The 20665-nt window shown below is 32.5% G+C and overlaps 1 long non-coding RNA gene across 1 annotated transcript; it reads left to right on the forward strand.

Moving 5' to 3' along the window:
- The first annotated feature begins 832 nt into the window (after positions 1-832).
- LOC125059401 lies at positions 833-20557 on the forward strand. Its single transcript, XR_007118657.1, has 3 exons — positions 833-938; positions 14070-14122; positions 20510-20557. It is a non-coding gene; the product is annotated as an uncharacterized LOC125059401 (long non-coding RNA).
- The last annotated feature ends 108 nt before the right edge of the window (positions 20558-20665 follow it).

Consider the following 20665-nt stretch of genomic DNA (forward strand, 5'->3'; position numbering starts at 1 on the left):
TACATAACTCTAGTTAGATTTTTTTATATCCTAATATAATTAATGTGTATATGTGTGTAAAATTTGTGAATTAATATTTTCTTGTATATTTTATGCATACTTGTATGATGTTTAAGACTTATATAAATAAAAAAGAATATGTAACCTAGAGTCCAGTTTAGTTCTAAGTATATAAGGTACGTCATACTTCACGCTAAATCATGCTGAATCGTAGGAATTTCTATCAAATATCATCTTTTAATAATCTAGATTCTTTTACCCTGAGAAAAGATAGCGATGCCAGATCTTACGATAAAATCACCATTAAAAACACCACAGTACAAGCTATCCTATCCACTATCCAGGAATTGCTCCAAATAGCAACATTAGGGATGAACATTTCCCGAATTTGGTATTCCTGATGGCTTTCCTTCCGCACACAAATTACTATGTCCACATGAGATTGCCCGAAACACATTGTGACACCCCTATTTAATACAATTAAACTATTATAATTCGTATATCTTTGATTTAAGGTTGCTTATTCAATACCGAAATTGAATTCCATACTCAAATGAAAACAGTATGGTATATGTATGAATATGGTATGTTTAAAAATATTTATTCATAGCGGACGGAGAAATTAATTGATTTTGTGTCGGTCGGAGACAAAAAATGTTATAATTGAAAAATGCGCAAAAATATATGTACACACCCCGTTGAGGTTTTATTAATATATATTATAGTAATCAAATGACAAAATTTTCAATAACAGGCACCTTATATTTTTCTACCATGCCCCAATGAATATGTTTGCAACGAGTGATATCTGGGGAAATTTGCTCAGTGTGATCCTGAACGCGATAGGGGGCGGTAGTGTTCGTGTCTGCTCTGAAACTTCCCGCGTGTGTTCGAAATTTAAACTTGTGGGACTGATATGTGACTCTTGGATTTTTGAGGTTTGTTTTATTTTAAAAAAAGAATACTGTCGTTTATTTTTTACATGTATTTCTGAACATTATGGACAAGATTTTTTTTGTCAAAACGCTTTGGTATTAGATGGTTAGCGTTAAATAAATTTATTGATTTTACAGAAATAAATTTCTCGTGTCATAATGTTCGGGTCCCATACTTCTCCGAAACGACTTGACCCATTCTTATGAATTTTTTTATGCATATTCAGTAAGTTTGAGAATCGGTTACTATATGTATTTCAAAGCCTTAAGTGATAAGAGGTGTGCTCCCCAAACAATTTTTATTATTTTTTATACAATATTTTTTTGTTTTTATTTTTTTATGACTTAGCATATAAAAATACATGATACTATCAATCCCTATTTTTATTATTGTAGATAATTATTTTAATTGAACTAAAAAAATGTTTCCTAGAAATAATATATATGGCAAAACAAACGTTTGCCGGGTCAGCTAGTATTCTATAAAAGTAACATATATTTTTATTAATTATTTCTTAGATAATATTTTTACTAGCATTTCGTATAACAATGTATACGACTGTTCAATTATGTATAATAATGAATTAAAAAAACTCACTATTACTTTATTTAATACATTTATAATAAAAAAAAAACAATTATAATTAATATAATATTATATATAGTTTGCATAAAAGAAAGTACAAAGCTTTTATACACGTAAACATGCTACGAAATCGTATTGCTTACTCCATTTCGCGCTACGTGACTGCTACGCCATAGCTACGCGATATCTACGCGGTATCTACGTGGTGGATTTATATGGATAAATTAGACTAATTCTTGCAAGTCAGTTTTTGCCTAACTTTTAATTAAATTTTCCGGTGTTTGCGTTGTTGGTGTTTAATTTAAATTTTAAGAAGTAAAAAGATCTATTATCTATAAAAGTAGTTTTTACACGATAACTATGTGTGTCAAAGATCATATCTTAAATTCCTTTCTATATATGATGGTTATCTGCATTAAGCAATATTGGCCTAGTGGCTACTCGTGGTGACTCTCGTACCTAGGTCATATGTCAAACCCTGGCTGTGCACCAATGAACTTTCTGTATATGTGCGATCAGACACGATCGTACAGTGAAGGAAAACAGCGTGAGGAAACTGGCATGCCTTTGACCCAATAAGGCGACGGCGTGTATTAGGCACAGAAAGCTGATCACCTACTTGGCTATTAGAAATGCTCTAAAAACAAATACACAATCTGAGGCCCAGACCAAAAATGTTGTAGCGCATAGTTCACAGATGTCTAGAAATATGTGTATGCGGATTTGGCTTCGATTAAAGTTGTGCGTATAGTTGTACGTACGATTTGCTTAATACAGAAAATTTATATTCATTTATGTGAAAACGTTTGTACAATACATATTAGATACATTTATAAATTGTGTATATGTTAGGCCTTAAGTACGAGAGTAATAACTGATTTCAATATTTTTTGCAATTGTTGACTTCTATGATAAAATCTGGTAATCAAGGGTTTTTAGATCTCATCTACAAAATCTTTTGTTTTGGTGGTTAAACTCGCGAATCTTCCCTTTATAAATTTAACATACATACCTATTACCTACTCATCAATTAGATCATATTATTACAAACAAGCAAGGAACGAAAAAAGACAAAACAGCTATGTAATGATGTATGTTCCTTAATTTTTTTTTTTTACTTCTGTAAGTGAATGTAATGGACAGCTATGGAACACAAAATTCTAAGCACGTCTATAAATATAAAACATTGTTTTGGGTCTTAAAAAATCAATTATTGTTATTTTATTATATATATATTTAAAAATCATTATAGCTACTACAGTTATTATTGGAAAATTTAATTGTCGTTTTTAGTATTTTTCTTTACTTACTATTTATGTTACCCGCCGTTCAGACCTTCCCTGATCAAAGCCAAATAAGTCCACCCATTCTTAAGTTTTAGAGAAACAAACGAATAGCAATTTATTTGAACATATTTGGATACTAAATAGAACTAATGTATGTAAGCGTGGCTAAGGAAATCATAATTGTGTAAATACATGGCCAATACATTTGGAAAATCATTATATTCGTAAATAATATTAAAATTAAGTTTCTCGTAAATGTAAATAATATTCCATATAACTTTAAATTAAATACTTCGAATAATAAACATCTTCAATACAATGAATCTTCTCTTTAGAGAATAAAATGCGTGTACACATATAAATTTTCTTTTTAATTTAATTGTAAATACGACCGTAATTACCGGTGTACTTACGTTTATTAGATAAAATTATGTACTGATTCGTTTTAAAAACAAGCCACGAGGATAATATCAAACCATTTTTCCCACGAAACCAAACCCTAATGCATCACAACTGATCCATAATTTTCCGGGTTTGTTCACGGTACCACGGTTTTTATAAAAATCATAATTGAATACGACATTAATTAGTCAAGATAATGAAATAAATCCTAACCAAGCGTTAAAATAATTGCAGCGTAGCATTAAAATGTTCAAACATCACTTAATTATATCCGCTAGTAATGAGATCAACATTTGTAATTGGATTTCAGTAAATAACGCATCTCCAATTAGTGTTAATTTTTAAAATAGATCACAAATTTAAAAATAGGTGTACAATTTTTTCTGAATTTGAATTTTGTCTGGTTTGAATTAGCACTTAGAACAACGGTTTATAAAGTACTTTATATATTTTTGTTTAATTAAAACAATTTCCTCTATTTTAATAATGATGAATAGCGAAAATTGTGCAGTTACTTTTTCACTATCACTTTGAATGTTTTTTTACCAATATTAAATTTTCATAAAATCGTTTGTCTAAAGAAAGAAATATTATTATTATTTTAACGAACAATTCTTTAAAAATATCCATGGGCTAGTATCAATTTCAGGGAAAATAATGATAATTTCGAGAAGGTTAGTCAAATATGTGCATATATATCAGCCCCAATACTCCATTGGAAGATTATAATAATAAAAAAATAACTAATATTACGCTAGACTGGGTTTTGAAAGTGATATTTAATTGTGTATTCATTTACATTTTATTACATACGAAATGAAAATAACATTACATAGTGTAAAAACGTTGTTATACGATCTCTCTAGGTAATAAATTTAAAAAACAATCTGAGGAAGTGCAAAAGTGCGAAACTTATATTCGATGATTATATATAATTTAATGTTTCTCCTGATATGGAAGTAATACCAAAATTGGTACGTTAATGTTTTTAAGCCTTTTAAATCAAAGTATTAAGCACCTATCAGACAAACTAATTAGGTAAATAAGGGTTGATTAATATATCAAGTTCAATTTCTAAGTACAAAGCGTAAAGCGTTTATAGGTCGGCAACGCACTTCTGTATGAGAGTCCATACAACTTAACAACGCCTCTCGCCCGTTTGTTCTATAAAAAAGACAAATTATTATTTTTTGTTATTTGCAATTTTTTATGTCATATTAGAAAAAAAGATAGACACTGTAGTCAATTGTATTTGATGGTTAATAAATAATAAATGCAATTCAAATTAAAGCTATCCAATGTACCGAGATGAACAAGGCCATTGTTTAGGTTTTTTAGAAAAACAATTCAATAGAATCGTTCTGTTGAAATATTTTTTGAATCGGTATCATTAAAAATATGGTAGTATTGTGAATTCGTTTGAATGTACATTGAATTACTGTTGTGTACTTCAAAAAAGATTACTTTGGCCTGTATGTGATATTGCTGGATTGGAATATGAAAGTACCATGATCTATTGAGGCTTCCAATATGCTACAGCTGCTTCTGTCCATAAACTTGGAAACTCAAAGTCATATCGAAATATTCACCAAATGATTAAGACGCGTATATTCCAACATATATCAACCAAATTTTCATCAAAATAGCTTCAGTAGTTATTAAGATATGGATGGACGCAATTCTCAAGTAGATATTTGTTTGCCCTGCCTTATAGAATTTAATTAATTATTATTATTATTTCCATGAGTACTAAACCCAGGGCCAATGGGTTATATACCGACAGACTTCCCCTTCTTTAGCGTATGTAAAGTTACTTTGTTAGTTTTGAATAAAATTTTCTCCTCGGAAAACTATTGAAACTCGATATATTTTTAATAAGAGTTCGCGCTTTTAAAACTTTGTCAATGAAAAATTGAAGAATACTTTTGCTATTGTGTTACAGTTTATTCCAAAAGTTTTTATCCATAACAAGTAAAGATATTTTTAGCGAGTTTTATCTATAACAGTATTGTATATTGTATATTTGAAATAAATATTTTTTTTACAATTCATATGCCTATATGTGTTTCCAAAATGTTTAAATCCAAACCTGAATCAAGTTCGGTGGAGGTTGTTGAAGGGATGTTCAAATATATTATGTTAAATTAAACTCTTTGTTTGAAGCTGGGTGTCAACTGGCTTTAATTGTTTAAAACATGAGCTTATAACTGACATAAAATTAGGGGTAGTGGGGTTGCAACGCTGGATCAACAAAAAACTAACTTGACTCTTTGAAGCATTCTTAAATCCAAGTAACACATATGTTACCTATAATAAATATAAGTGCGGTCGACCTTTTGCAAATTATCGGACACGAAAATTCTATTACAATTTATGAGTGTGGGAAAAACTCAAGGGCTAATTTTGGCTTCAAGTGTACGATGATTGCAACTTGGTTTGCGCTTTTAATTATTAATTCAAATATACATTTGTAACTTAACTAATGTTAGATCACCAAACTTCTGCCAAGCTGTATAATAAACGAGTTTGGTTGTGTCGGACTTTTAACTAGAAGCTAATAGTTTTTTTTAAATTACCTATGATTATAGTTTTACACTTACTGATTGCGTGGCCTATTCATTAGTACTCATTAACAACATTACTTAGATACATATCTTCAGCAGTGTTGGCCTAGTAGGTGTAGCGAATAGCGGTCTTCTTAAGTGTCCGCTAGGTGAGAGGTATCGGGTTCGATTGCTGGTCGGAGCGCAAATTTATTTCTTTGAATTTAAATTTGTTGCGGTACCGGGCGAGTGCTTCAACCGTACACGGAGGGCATATAATGTTTAGCTAAGGATATATGTAACATATCCTAGCCAAAGATGGTAATTGCACGTGGTGGGCAATTCAACATTCTACCCGCTTGTGTATCCCTGGGTTGGAATGCCTAGTACTACCGGGGAGCTTAATGCGGTATCAATCAAGCGAATCACGGCGATGTACTGTTCTTTCTATGTTAAGCAAGGAATTGGTAAAAAACAGTATGCCTTAGACCCGACAGCGTCTGTCAAGCCCAAAAGGCTGGCCTATTGAGAAAAAAATGAGCACCAAACAGATACAGAAACTTTTGTTTTTTTTTTGAATAATTCAATGAGAATATCTTGACTTCGTTTTGAATATTATTAAATTTTCATTATAAAATCGTCTAAAAGTGACTGGACTTAAACCCTTATTAGAACACTTAAACGGTCGCAACTTTTCAAAGGCTGAAAAATATTATACAAACTTCTAAGTATTGAACTTTCGTCCGGAAACATTTGAAGCTTTTCGCAAGCTTTGAAGTTTTTTATATTTTACGAGGAAAACAATTTTAAACTTATTTTATAATTGCTTTACGTTGTAAGAGCCAACTAGAAAATATATTTATTTTTATTTTTCCTCGAATCTTTTCTGGCATATTTTAAAAATGAATTTATACAGCTAAATTAATGGATTTGTTTGCGTTTATTTATGAATATATGATTTCTGTTTAGAGATTTAATACCTTTTGACTCCCATTAGCGAAATCGATTGTGATCCCAACCTAAATAGTTAATTTTAATAATAATAATATGAATAGTTCAAGTCACAGTCCCAAGAATGTGATATCAGCGCTACAAATTTTGAGAGAACAACACCGAAATTTCAAATAAAAACGTTGAGATCACTTTGATTGCTGAAAGTCTGCCACGTTCCGCTTCACAAGACATTTTCTTTTGGAAACTAGCGAACTGTAGAATCGACTCCAAGTGGAGGTCTGTCCAGAGAGATACGACCTCCAATTCTTTCAAAAGATGATACTCTTTCCTCAAAGGCAACGCACCCACAAAATTGGTTATCCATAGGCTGTGGTAGAGCCGTAGGTTCATAGAATCCTAAAAAAGAAATGATCGGTATCGCAATCACTATTCGAAGTTACAGAGAACGGGCGCAGTGCCTAACATAAATATTTTAATGTAAAACCATTAGAAACTATAGGTTTGATGTAAACCTTTATCAATCACTTTCACATAATTGTCGTAGGCGCGTTTATTATCGCGTAATTTTCGTCTGAATATGACATTTTCATCCTTCTATATACAATTATGTACTCTCTATACACGCGTATTCATATATACTAAGTTTATACGATAACCTTGTTATTACTTCATTGGTAGACAAATTATTATTTCTACGGTATTTTTAATACCGAACTTTATTTGGCAAGTTCACATCTCTTTCATGTTTGTAAAATTAGGGACTTATTCTGCCATACATCAATTTAAAAAAAAACAAAAATTATTCATTTAATGAGGTAACATAATGTACACTTAAGAACGTCAAAAAAAGAAATATTTATTAAATGCATCTAATTTTACATTTACTGCCAGTTCTCAAATCAAGAGCGTAGAACAATTTGTATGACAATACTTGGCGATTAAAAAGAGTGGCGGAAAGTTTCTTGCCAGTTCTTCTTACCCGCTCTACGCCCTTGACTTGCGAACTGGTAGTAAATGTAAATTTACGATTAATTTAACTTGACGATTCAAAAGTGTACTTTATTGGTTACCCACTTGAATAAAGATATTTTGAGTTTGAGTTTGAACGGAAGAGAAAAACTGGCAATAAAAAGCGCTGTTTAGTCGTTCCACAAAAACAACCTTTTAAAAGCACACAAAATTTGTTATAAGTATTATTTTAATGAGAGGTTTCCAAAGAAACAGGAAATAAATTTCTGTACGTGGCAAGATTTTTATGTACTTAATTGTTAAAGCTTTCAAACCCTATTTGAAACCAACAACATCCTCTTATATCTACTCAAAAGTCCGAACAAAATAAACAATATGCTAAATTAATCTGAAATAAACAAAAAGACCCGTTGTTAAAAGTCCCAAACTTTACCACTGTCGGAACTCTAATTAGCAAAGTTGGTACCACAGTACCGACTCAACACGTGTTCAACTTGGTCCATGAGTACATTTTTTGTTGACCTTTTGGTATAGATCTATTTTTAAACTTTGAAAAGGGCCTCAGTCCACTGGTCATCTACTCCCATATGCAGGGTATAGTTAGATTCGATTAGTTTTAAATTGTAAAGGTCCAGGGTCGGGAATAAAAGATAAGGACGGACGGTGATGGTTGTGATTGGACGTTGTTTTCTTGTGAAATTATATTTTATTTTGGAATGTAAGACATAAGTTTTCTATTATTATTAAAGTGGGGTTTTAGGAATTTATTCAAATGTTTTTTAGCTTTGGGAAACCCCCTCAAATAGGGAGTACCATTTTTATGTTTATAGAAGAACAAATTATTTATGTGGTGATCGTTGCCACATAAAAACGGTTGGTCAAAAAAAACTCCTGTGTTAAAAATAATCCTACTTTATTCATTTAAGCTAATGGTTCGATTTAGTTTAGTTTTGTTTAATTTATTATATAATTGTGGACTGCTTATTTGTTGTTATTTAATAAATTTCCTTTGGTCATTTATTTATATTACATATATCTCTATATATATACAAAATTCTCGTGACATAATGTTCGTTCCCATACTCCTCCGAAATGGCTCGACCGATTCCTATGAAATTTTTATACATATTCAGTAAGTCTGAGAATCGGGGGTGATAAGAGGTGTCCACCCCAAAAAAAAATATTTTTTAGATAAAATTTTTATTTTTATTTCTTTTATTCTGTGCCATTAAAAAACACATACAACCCTAAATTTTCACCCGTCAACGATTAACCCCTATTTTTTATTATAGGAAATAGTAGTTTTTATTGAACTAAAAAATGTTTCCTCGAAATAATAAATATGGCAAAACAAGGTTTGCCGAGTCAGCTACAATAAAATGTATAATTAAATCATTGGTAAGTCGAATTTCGTACTACAATTAGAAACAGTAAGCGACATATTAAGGGCTGTAGAGCATCTAAGTGGCGGTAGGAAGGCCAAATAGCGTGCATGCGTACAAAAATCGTCGGACCCACAGGCTCCTTGAATGGAGACATTGGCAAAACAAAAGACCGCTCGGCCGTCGACTGACTCGCCTATTCTGACGACATCGTCAAGGAGGTCGTTCGTTCTCAGTGAATACAGAGGAAAATGGACCAAATATAGAGGCTGATGATGATGATGATGATGATAAACAACGGAAAAACTCATATAAAGGAAGTAGTGTAATGCTTAAAAAGCTGTGAAAAATAAATATACTTTTTCAGTCTCCTACATTTTATATGGATGTATCGTCATCGTTAGTTCGGTCTAAAAGTTGTCCTCAAAAACCAAACTTTGCTTTCAGCTGTGTCGAGCTGTACTAATTAATGAACTTTATTACATCACTGGCCATGTGGTTTATATTTTTGTTTTATGATCAATAGTGGCATTTATTAGTGATTCCTAGAAATAATATACATACATGGCAAAACATCGTTTGCCGGGTCAGCTAGTAATTCCATATAATATTAGTATAGTTGGTTTGATGATAACAATTGTGATATATTAATATTAGAAACAAAGGATATCCTAAATTAGCCTATTAAATTTAATAGCTAATACTAATGAATTAAACAAGGAATCCCTTACATATATCAAGAGGAAATGCTTTTATACAAATGACATGTGAAATGAGCGCGAATTTAACAACACCTCATTTGCTTAACCGTTTTGGTATTTGAGCAAGATGCCAGATGTTTGCAAATATTACATACATCTGGCAGAATTTATTTGTAATCCTGGGGCATTAATTAATACTAATTAAGAAATAATGAATGAAATTGAAAATCTTGTACTCTTAGTGGCCAGTATTTTTCATAAGCAAGGCACGATATATTTGTATACACATCAATAAAATAATGAAATTATTCTAAATTTAAATTTACATCCAGCCTTGCGATTCTGTAACTCACTTTTCGAACTCACACAGCGGTTTTCACAGCGGCGGTTGCGCTCAAATCAGTCGTAAAGCAGTCATTTGATGATTTGGCATTCTGATATTCGATAGTTCGAAAAGTGAGTTACAGAATCGCAAGGCAGTTCTCAATTCCGAGTGTAGTAATGACAAGAACTAGCATGAAACTTTTTTATTTTTTATAATAGTGGGGCTAACGGGCTTGCGGGACGCTCAAAAAGGGCAGTCATCGTAGCCTATAGAAGCCCATTTTAAGTGGGTGCATTGCTGGCCTTTGAGGGAGGAGTCTACTCGATTTTCAAACATTTGTAGGTCGTATCTCTGAGGGAAGATCCCCACTGGGAGTCGATTCCACAGTTCGCTAGTTCGCAAAAGAAAGTGCCTTGTGAAACGGTCTGTGAAAGACTTCCAGCCATCAAGGTGATGTTGGTGAAATTTAGAACTCATACGGCGTCCCTACTTCCCGTGACGTCTACCAACGTTATGTGTGTGCGTATGTGAATATGTGGGGGTGTAACGGATTTTCGCAAAACGTTCCTAAAAACTGATTTGCTGCGACGGTAGACTTTTGAAACTTCCACGTGATGCGGCGCAAATATCTATTTAGTTGAATATCGTACTGACTCCCGACGTTAGGAAACGTAGTGTGAATAAATGGAAATTAAAAGTCGACGTGATTAAACGTTGTGTCCATTATGAATTTCGAAAATTACCGTCATGAGACGTTGCTGGACCGAACGTGTTAAGTTCTCTTGTCATTTTCACACGTGTGTACCCTTTTTATAAAATATTTTCATAAGTATCTGATTGTCCATTTTAACATGATCTTTGAAAGCAAAAAAAATAGACACTACATCTACCTAATTTTTTTCAAGTTCTTTTTTTTTCAAAATTCTACCCTTATGAAAGCAATTGGTTAAACCGTGATGCATGATACATTCTCCACCCTTTGATTGTTTGAACTAGCTATAGATGTATTACCAAACGAATACGAATTACGACCATTCGAGAATCGAGGGTACTTATAAAATCAGCGCTTAATAATGCACTCTGGTATAAACCTGTATTTAAAGTATCTCTTATATTTATAAATATACTACCTGCCCCAGCGAACTTCGTTTCTCCTTAATGCCTAACCTACCTTTTTAGAACATACCAAAATGGAACATTTTGCTATGCTACCCCAGAGACTGTTTGGTTTTCCGGAATGAAAACTTATTAGGTTTTTCTGTGATTTTTCTCTATATAAACCTCAGAGTTCAAGTTATAAGTTCTTAACTATCAAATAAAAAATAGGGGTTGATCATAGAGGGGTACATGAAAATTAAGGGTTGTATGTATTTTTGTATCATAAAAAAAAATTTCGTCTAAAAAATAAAAATATTTTTTTTGGGCTGGACTGCCCTTATCACTTAGGGGTTTAAAAGATAGATAGTACTTACCTGATTCTCAGACTTACTGCATATGCATAAAAAAATCATAAGAATTGGTCGAGCCGTTTCGAAGGAGTATGGGAAATAACATTGTGACACGAGAATTTTATATATAATATTAGATAATTGTTCAATATATAAAAAAACTACACATAGTTTGTTTAAGTTAGAAATTATTTCGATTTCTGGTAATACAATATTGTTATGTATCAATATTCACAGAAAGCTAATAACTTATTTTCCTAAAAATTACAATTAAACAGAGTGTTTGTTGTTATATAGGTCTCTTGAATACATTAAACAGATCTTTAATATTGTAGAATATAATATTATTGAATTATTAACTCAACACAGTATATTATGTTATACTAATCGTCAGTAAGAGCAGTGGGCCTCGTGGCTTCAGCGTGCGACATACTTGAGGTACTTCATAGGTTCTATCCCCGGCTGTGCACCAATTGATTTTCTTTCTATGTGCGCATTTAACATTTGCTCGAACGGTGAAGGAAAACATCGTGAGGAAACCGACATGTCTTAGACCCAAAAAGTCGATGGCATGTGTCAGGCACTGGAGGCTGTTTACCTAAATGCCTTTTAGATTTAAAAATATTTATCATGAAACATATTCAGAAATCTTAGGCCACAACCTACAGAGGTTGTAGTGCCACTAATTTTTGTTTAATCGTCAGTAAAAAATCCTTGCTGAACAATCCCACAAAACTACTTTCTTAAACTCCAGGTAATTCTGGAATTAATTTTCAAGACCCAGACGTAAAAGAGCTGTAAAAATGAGGATTTCAAAAAGGACACGGCATCAAAGCAGTGATGTGAAGAGGCTTAGCGTTTAAGTACCACTCAAAGTCTTATTTTTATGTTTGTTTACTTTACAGCTTAAGATCCCCGCATTCGAGACCCTTTGAGGGATTAAAGATTAATTCGAGATGAATAGAACAGGAATAGATCCTCTAAAGCTTTTTTATAGATTAATTATATAAGCTTTATTTTATTACTGGGTATTGCCCGAGCGACGCGACGTGGATACCGGATACTTCGTTTAAAAACGATAAATTCCTTTAACATATAACCGACTCCAAAGGGCACTAAAAAGTATTATACAATATTTCTTAACAATGATTTAATATAAATAAATAGTTTATTTATATTATGCCCGCCTTCCACTGCGAGCTGAACGGACCCATTACGGACTCCGCTATACTCGTATCATTTCCGTGGGAAACTCGGTCAACTCTCGAATCTCATATGTGGCTCTTTCAACTCGCTCTCTCCGCTGCGTTCGTCTCCACCTTGGTGGAAGCACATGTATGATAATCATCGTTACGAGTATAGCGGAGTCCGGAATGGGTCCGTTCCGCTCGCAGTGGAAGGCGAGCATAAAAGATATGAAGATCCTATTAACCCTAACAGAACCAGTTTTCTAAATTGAGGAGCACAGAAAGCCGACGCTACGCTACGTTATCACTTCTTAGCAAACTGACGTTCCTTTTTATATTATTTCTTCGAATCATTTTTGTAAGTACTTAAATTTAGAGCTAAAAGTGTGAAATGGAATGTTATGTGATGTGGCTGAATAAATGTTTTTGCCTCTCTTTCTATTAACCTATTTTTAAAGAATTGGTTTTCCATGGTCTACGGACGGAAAAGATAACAATTTTTTTTAAACCTTAAAGCCTTAGATTTTTTGGTGACGAGAAGCTCGCCAAAGGATAAAAGCAAAGTGGACAAGCTGCAAGAATTGACAGTGCATAAAGAAAACGATAAACTAGAAGAGACAAGGAAGCAGTTACAAAAAATGATGAAAGAAAAAGAATATGAAGTAGTTAAAGAGGTAAGGAACGGAATAGAACAGTTAGCTGCGCAGAAAATATGGATAGTGGAAGAGCTCGAGTTAAAAATCAAATCATATGCGGAGGCAGCAATTTTACAAATCCTAAAGGAAAAAACTACCTAGGGTACTCAGAAACCTATAGATACATCACGACAGTTTCTGGATGTACTGACTAAAATCTAAAAATATATTTCAAAAATAATTAAAAACGTCATAACATGCAAATGAAATCTCAAACGAAAATAAGCTCTCTCTAACATTTTGAAAGCATCTTTATTTTTTAAATAAATACTTTCTATTATTATTTTACTAGATCAGCACCTGTGCTTTTTTAAAAAAAAACTAAAATAAATCAGTGGCGCTACAACCGCTTTAAGTCTTGGCCTCAGATTTCTGAATCTGTTTCATGATCATTTTTTAAATCTAATAGGCAAGTAGGGGATCAGCCTCCAGTGCCTGACACACGTCGACTTTTAGTCGGTTTCCTCATGATATTTTCCTTCACCGTTCGAGCAAATGTTAAATGCGCACATTTAAAGTCCATTGTTGCACAGCCGGGGATCGAACCTACGACCTCACGAATGAGAGTCGCACGCCGAAGCCACAAGGCCAAATAAAGTTCTTTAAATAACGAACCTTAAATTTAGTATGCATTTACCCTTATCTCCTTGTTTCAGAAGTATGGCGGGTGGAGCACTCGTTTTATTGGCGATATCAATATTAAATACCGGTGAGTAAATAGCCTTCTTTTGCATATTCCATGAGCGCTCGCTTCTTTGAGATAAAAATGTTAAAACATTCAAAAAGTGTGAAATTTTATTTCAGGTGAGAAATTTAGCCTTCAAAGCGTGAAAGCTGTTAGTGCTTAAGTGCTTGTGTTGGAATGTTAGCAATTATTTATTTGATATTAATTTTTACGACGTATCAACTAATTTTGTTTATGAATTCTCAATATAATGTTCTAACTAATGTGCCATATTTTTCGTCTATCGGGCAACCCACGCTTTTTCACAATAATACCAGTATTTTTTGTTCATTACCATTTTCAGCCTAAATTAGGAATTATTTTTCACTTTTTAGTTTGATGTGCTTTAAAAGCGTGTTTTTTAGTTTTTTTAAACTATTATTTATTTTTTAGTTATTTTTTTTTTCTTCGGATTATTGCATTGTCATCGATCTTTGACAGGTGCGCAAAATTTGAATTAAATCTGTCCGTTAAAAGTGGGTCAAAATCGAGTCCGAAGGAGTCGGTTACATACATATATACATACGGGTGAAGCTAATATATAGCGTGTAAAAAAACAGCGGTACCTCCAGCTCTTGGCTTTCTGTATCTATTTAGTGATTATTTTACTCTTAACACAATTTATATGTGTATCGTGTTAAAAAAGTTTTTATGATATTTTAAATAGCCTATTCAAACGTAATCCAACTTAGGCTCTGTCCCTAGGGTGAAAAGGCGGAGTTATTTATTTATTTATTTCGTAGAAAATCCTTGTCAAAAAAGACTGTAGGTTTTTGGTTCGTCAGACCAGTAACCAGTAGTCTTGAGAGAACGTTGATTGAATATTTATAATATACTAGCTGGCCTGGCGAACATCGTACCTCCTAACAGTCGATTCTTAATTTTTTTTTTTAATACTTATTCTGCTATTCGGGACACCGAATCTAGCTAGTAAGATAAAAAAAGAAAGTTGATAAGACAACAAATACATTATGTCAAAAAATAAAAATTTACCTTCCCGGAACCCCTCCACTAACATTTGAACTTTATGATATGGTATTAAAGTTCAAATTGCCTTTAAATATTATTACGAATATTTTGCATGGGAATATAGAAAAGTGTTGTTTTTAGACTTTTTCACTCAATTTTTTAAATTTTTCTCTCCGTAAAAACCATCCTCGTACTTCAAGGATTATTATAAAAAAAAAATCAGACAAATCGGTCAAGCCGTTTTCATGTTAAGTCGTGACAACGGAAAACGGGTTTCATTTTTATATATATAGATATAGTTAGAAAAATAATAAAACATAAATCAGTGGCGCTACAACCGTTTTCGAAGTCAGATTTCTGAATCTGTTTCATGATCATTTGTCAATCTAATAGGCAAGTAGGTAATCAGCCTCCTGTTCCTCACACACGCCGTTGACTTTTTGGTTCAAAATCAAGCCAGTTTCCTTACGATATGTTCCTTCGCCGTTTGAGCGATTGTTAAATGTGTACATAGTAAGTCCGTTGGTGCACAGCCGGCTATCGAACCTACGACCTCAGGGATGGGAGTCGCACGCTGAAGCCATTAGGCCAATACTACACAACATATACCTATATGTTATTCGACGTTTGCATACAGCCATCCTTAATGACGTCACTGCGAAGTTTTAATTACGCCACCAAATTAATTTGGGATAAAGTCCGGACGCCAATTTGCTTTTCACTGACGTATGAATTGTAGAAAACCAATATTTAAATGTAAGAAATTAACGTGAAATTGAAATTGTCCAAAATACCTGAAATGTATATATCATATCCAAATTGCTTTTTGTGGCTTAAGTAACAGAAAGGGTTCAATTCTGGGTAAAACAGTTATTATGTATGCCGGGGACTATATAACGACCCTAGAAATGGGCCAGCCACGTACAAGCCACTAGGCCAGCACTGCTCTAACACTAACAGAAATATACATTTACATAAGTTTACTGTTACCTTGTGTTTTTCTGATAATAATGTATTAATCCCATAAAAAAATATTCATTAACATTAGAAAAAACTTAAGTTATTAGCTATGAACTATATTATTTTGGGATACTTAAAGAATTCTATAGAGATTAAAATTATTTAAATACTGTTAAATTAATTATTTCATCAAAAACGTACAGTGGGTACTAATTTGAGAGCCAATATAAAGAATTACATTTCACTGTACTGGAATTATATGTAAGAAATTTTAAAAAGTGCAACTAAATCTAATATATAAAATTCTCCTGTCGCGGTGTTTGTAGTTAAACTCCTCCGAAACGGCTTGACCGATTCTCATGAAATTTTGTGTGCATATTGGGAATGTCCGAGAATCGGACAACATCTATTTTTCATCCCCCTAAATGTTAAGGGTAGAAACCCCAACATTATTTTTTAATTTTTAGATAATTTTTTATGATACAGCATTAAAAATAAATACAGCCCCTAATTTTAACCCCTCTACGATCAACCCCTTTTTTTATTATAAATGATATACATGGCAAAACGACGTTTGCCAGGTCAGCTAGTTTATTTATAATATCTAATAAAACATGAAACAGATAACTAAACATTCTTTTGATTAGTAAAGCAGAACGAGGTATAAAAAAAAGTAAAAATAGTGGTGGACTCATTAAAATTTATATAGCCCGATGGTTTTCCGAGTGTTGTGGAACAAAGCTGAGTATTTTGAGCGTTTGTACAAAGATAATTATAAAATACAAGGTACAAATTATATTACAGCCCTTGTGTTACAGAAGAGGTTCATGTATTTTATACAACGGAAAATCAACTAAAATTCCTTTTTACACGCTTTATATTAGCTTCACCTGTATGTATGTATGTATGTAACCGACTCCTTCGGACTCGATTTGACCCACATTAAACGGACAAATTTAATTCAAACTTTGTACACTTATAAAGAATCAGCAACAATATAATAATTTCATAGGTTTATCTCGAAAAAACAATGAAATTTTTTTTGTCCACAAAGCAATACAATTAAATTGAGACAACACGTATTGCTGCTAGGACTAAAAAGTGGAAAATAAATATAGTTTAAAAACACGCTTTTAAAGCACATCAAACTAAACAGTGAAAAATAATTCCTAATTTAGGCTGAAAATGGTAATGAACAAAAAATACTGGTATTATTGTGAAAAAGCGTGGGGCCCTCTGTGCCATATTTTTCGTCTATCGAGCAATGATTATTTGCTTTATTTTTTGAATTCGAACTTTGCTGGTAAAATATCACGCCTTATAGCTTATACTTACATTCAAAGTCGAACAATCTTTAATAGATAATTATTTATATCAGAAGGAAGCGTTATATAGCCTTCCGAAAAGTAGCAAAAAAAGTTGTACGGATCAAGTAGTGATTGAGGATTCGACATAAAGATTTTCTTTAAAAAGTTCTCAAAATAGGTCAAATCGTTTCGCAAGAGTGCGATCACAAATATCCGTCACACCAGATTTTAAATGTTCATGCAGTGTATCAATAAATAAATTTTACAAAATTTTTTTATAAACTATTAGAACCTGTCTTTGTACCGAACAGAATTGAAAACAAAGTATTTAGACATTATTTTTTTCATTCAAAACTATGTACAAACTTATTATACTTAGTACAAATTAATTGAAGAATTCAATTAAGTATGAGGGTCTGGAATTATTTAATCAATTACCGTATAAATTCGTAATATTAGCGTGTTTAACCAATTCATAAGGGTATTAAAGATATATATATATTAGAATGAGCCTAGTAAGCTTTTTTTTTTTTACAATTCACACCAATTGACCTAATCCCATGCTAAGCTGGTGAAGCTTGTGTTATGGGTACAACTACTAGACTACGGATATACATACATATTATACATAGATAGACATATAAGTACATATTTAAACACCCAAGACCTAAGCACAACACCAAATGCTCATCACATCGATTTTCGTCTCAGCCGGGGATCAAACCCGGGACCCATGGATTCGCAGTCAGGGGTACTAACCACTAGACCAATGAGTCGTCAAACAAAATAAGGACGGCTGTCAGATAGCGACGTGTATCTCGTTCGAATTTATTAAGTTTCTCATATAAAAATAAATAATTTATTTGTAATGAGAAATAAAGTTCTTTAGACAACAAATTTACTAATTAATTTGTCCAACAAGGGTCCTTTGAACCATGGCCTCAGATTAATGAATATCATCGGCCTTGTATGCCTAACAACCGCCGTCGATTTTTGGGTCTATGGAATGCAGGTTTCCGCATGTTTTTCCTTCACAGTAAAAAGCGCCCATAAAACTACTAGAGCCATTATTCGAACGCAGGACCTCAGGGTTGACAGGCGTATACTCAAGCCATTAGACCAACACGAGCAGTGTTAATAGTCCGTAAAAAACTAAATTTCACTAGTATGAAGTCGTACCCCTTCCTGACATATAATGATGTTCAAATAATATTCACTGTATGAGAAAATTAAAAGAAAAATAATTGGTCAGAAAATATAACGAAAATTATTACCATTTATTGTATTTATAAAATTGCATAAGTATTTTCATTACAAATTGTTGAATATCATGTGACATTGTTTTATCGCGAGATAAAATTCGACAGGTCAAGCGAAATCCACAATACTGTGTTTTAAAAGCATTTTAAATGAAAAATGAGATGGGAAATTAACAAAAAACCCCGCACAGAGAGAATACCAGAGCAAAGAGATTGAAAAAATGCCTTTTTAGACATGAAGTTCGTGCCAATTTTTTCATCCATTAAATAAGCTTGCAAATTTTAAAATTCCGTTAGGGTTCAGGTACATTTTATCGTCTGTTGAAATATTTTTTCCAATTGGCTACTGTTTAAATATATAAAAATTACATCACACATATACACATGTAACCACACTAATATAATATACTCGTAGATTACGTGCCAATTCGACTTAGGGTCCTTCAAGAAAAGAGCGTACCAATTGTTGAAAGGCCGGCAACGCACTCGCGAGCCCTCTGGCATTGAGAGTGTCCATGGGCGGCGGTATCACTTAACATCAGATGAGCCTCCTGCCCGTTTGCCCCCTGTTAAAAAAAATATATATATATATATATTTCACAATACATACCATTTCTCCAACTTTGTAATTTTAATTTTATGCTACCTAAATGAATATATTGAAAAATATTTAAAGCCTGAAGTGTTTATTTTTTCAGCGAAATAGCATTGTTTCGGTTGCTTAGTGGTTAACAGATAGCGTCGCATAGCACAACCCGAAGGGTTCGATTTCCATTCTACTTATTGTTCGGACGCAGAGCAAAAAGAGAAAAACTATGAAATATTTTCTAAACTTATTATACATATATTGTAAAATATGACTGATTTTATATATTTTGGTTCTATTATAAAAGATAGATTTCAATATTTTCTTCGGTACCGAGTATTTAGTAAACTACTCATAATATCACCAAAATAAAAAGATTTACAGAAATTATGTTCATTAACTAATACTAACTAAGGCAAGTTTTGCCATAGTGTGCGGCACCATGTGGAACCAGCTGTCCACTGAAGTATATCCGAACCAATTCGACTTAGAGCCCTTCAAGAAAAGAGCGTACCAATTCTTAAATGGCCGGCGCAAAAACCCACTTCATGACATCCGCCGTATAGGTTGACATTTTAATTTTTTTTAATTGACGGTATCTAATTTGTGTGTGGCGGTAGACGGAGTAAATTATAAAACAAAGTATTGCTACAATTGAGGCATGTAGCGATCGCCTTTTGTTTTATATGATAATACAACCTCTGTGGTTGACGTATTCAGCGAGTTTTTTACTACAAAGCTTTGTTAACAATATTTATAATACTGATTTAGTATTATTGACTCGGCCCTTTGTGTAATTCTACGATTTTTTAAATTTGGAAAAATTCTATTCCATATTTAAAAAATCGTATATCACCACTGTCAGATGCAGGTTTGAGCCGAAATATGGCCGGTAGAGGTTCATGCATTTTAATGAGACCATCTGCTATGGCTCAGCTTTTTCCTATTCCACTTTGATTTGGTATTTTTAAAAAGGTTTTAAAGTATACGGTGAAATATTGATGTATTTCTGATAACTAAAATGAAACACATTAAAATCCTCTGTAAAACTGGATGTATTTCCAGTTATAATACATTATAAATAAAATATATAAAACTGGTATTGGGCTCAAATTTTTTTCAGGATCATAATAATTTTTAGTAGAAACACACACACAAAAGTGTGTTTAGTGCACACCCGGGGTTGGAACAAAAAAAACTAAACTATTTTATCTTATCGCATTATTACGTATTTTTCTAAAGAAACAAATAATAACCTTTGTTATTTAATATTTATGTTTTTTTTTTTCAGATGCACTAAGTACGGAGAAATTCTCAAGTGGACTCCATACGTAAGTATTTAATATTAAGTATTAGTCATACATTTATCTAATGTATAATTAAATTTAAATAAATCAGTGATTATTTATGTCACAGAGAATTAATAAAGAACTTACTAACTTATTTT

Source organism: Pieris napi, chromosome 19 (assembly GCF_905475465.1).
Source record: "Pieris napi chromosome 19, ilPieNapi1.2, whole genome shotgun sequence".
Taxonomy (NCBI): domain Eukaryota; kingdom Metazoa; phylum Arthropoda; class Insecta; order Lepidoptera; family Pieridae; genus Pieris; species Pieris napi.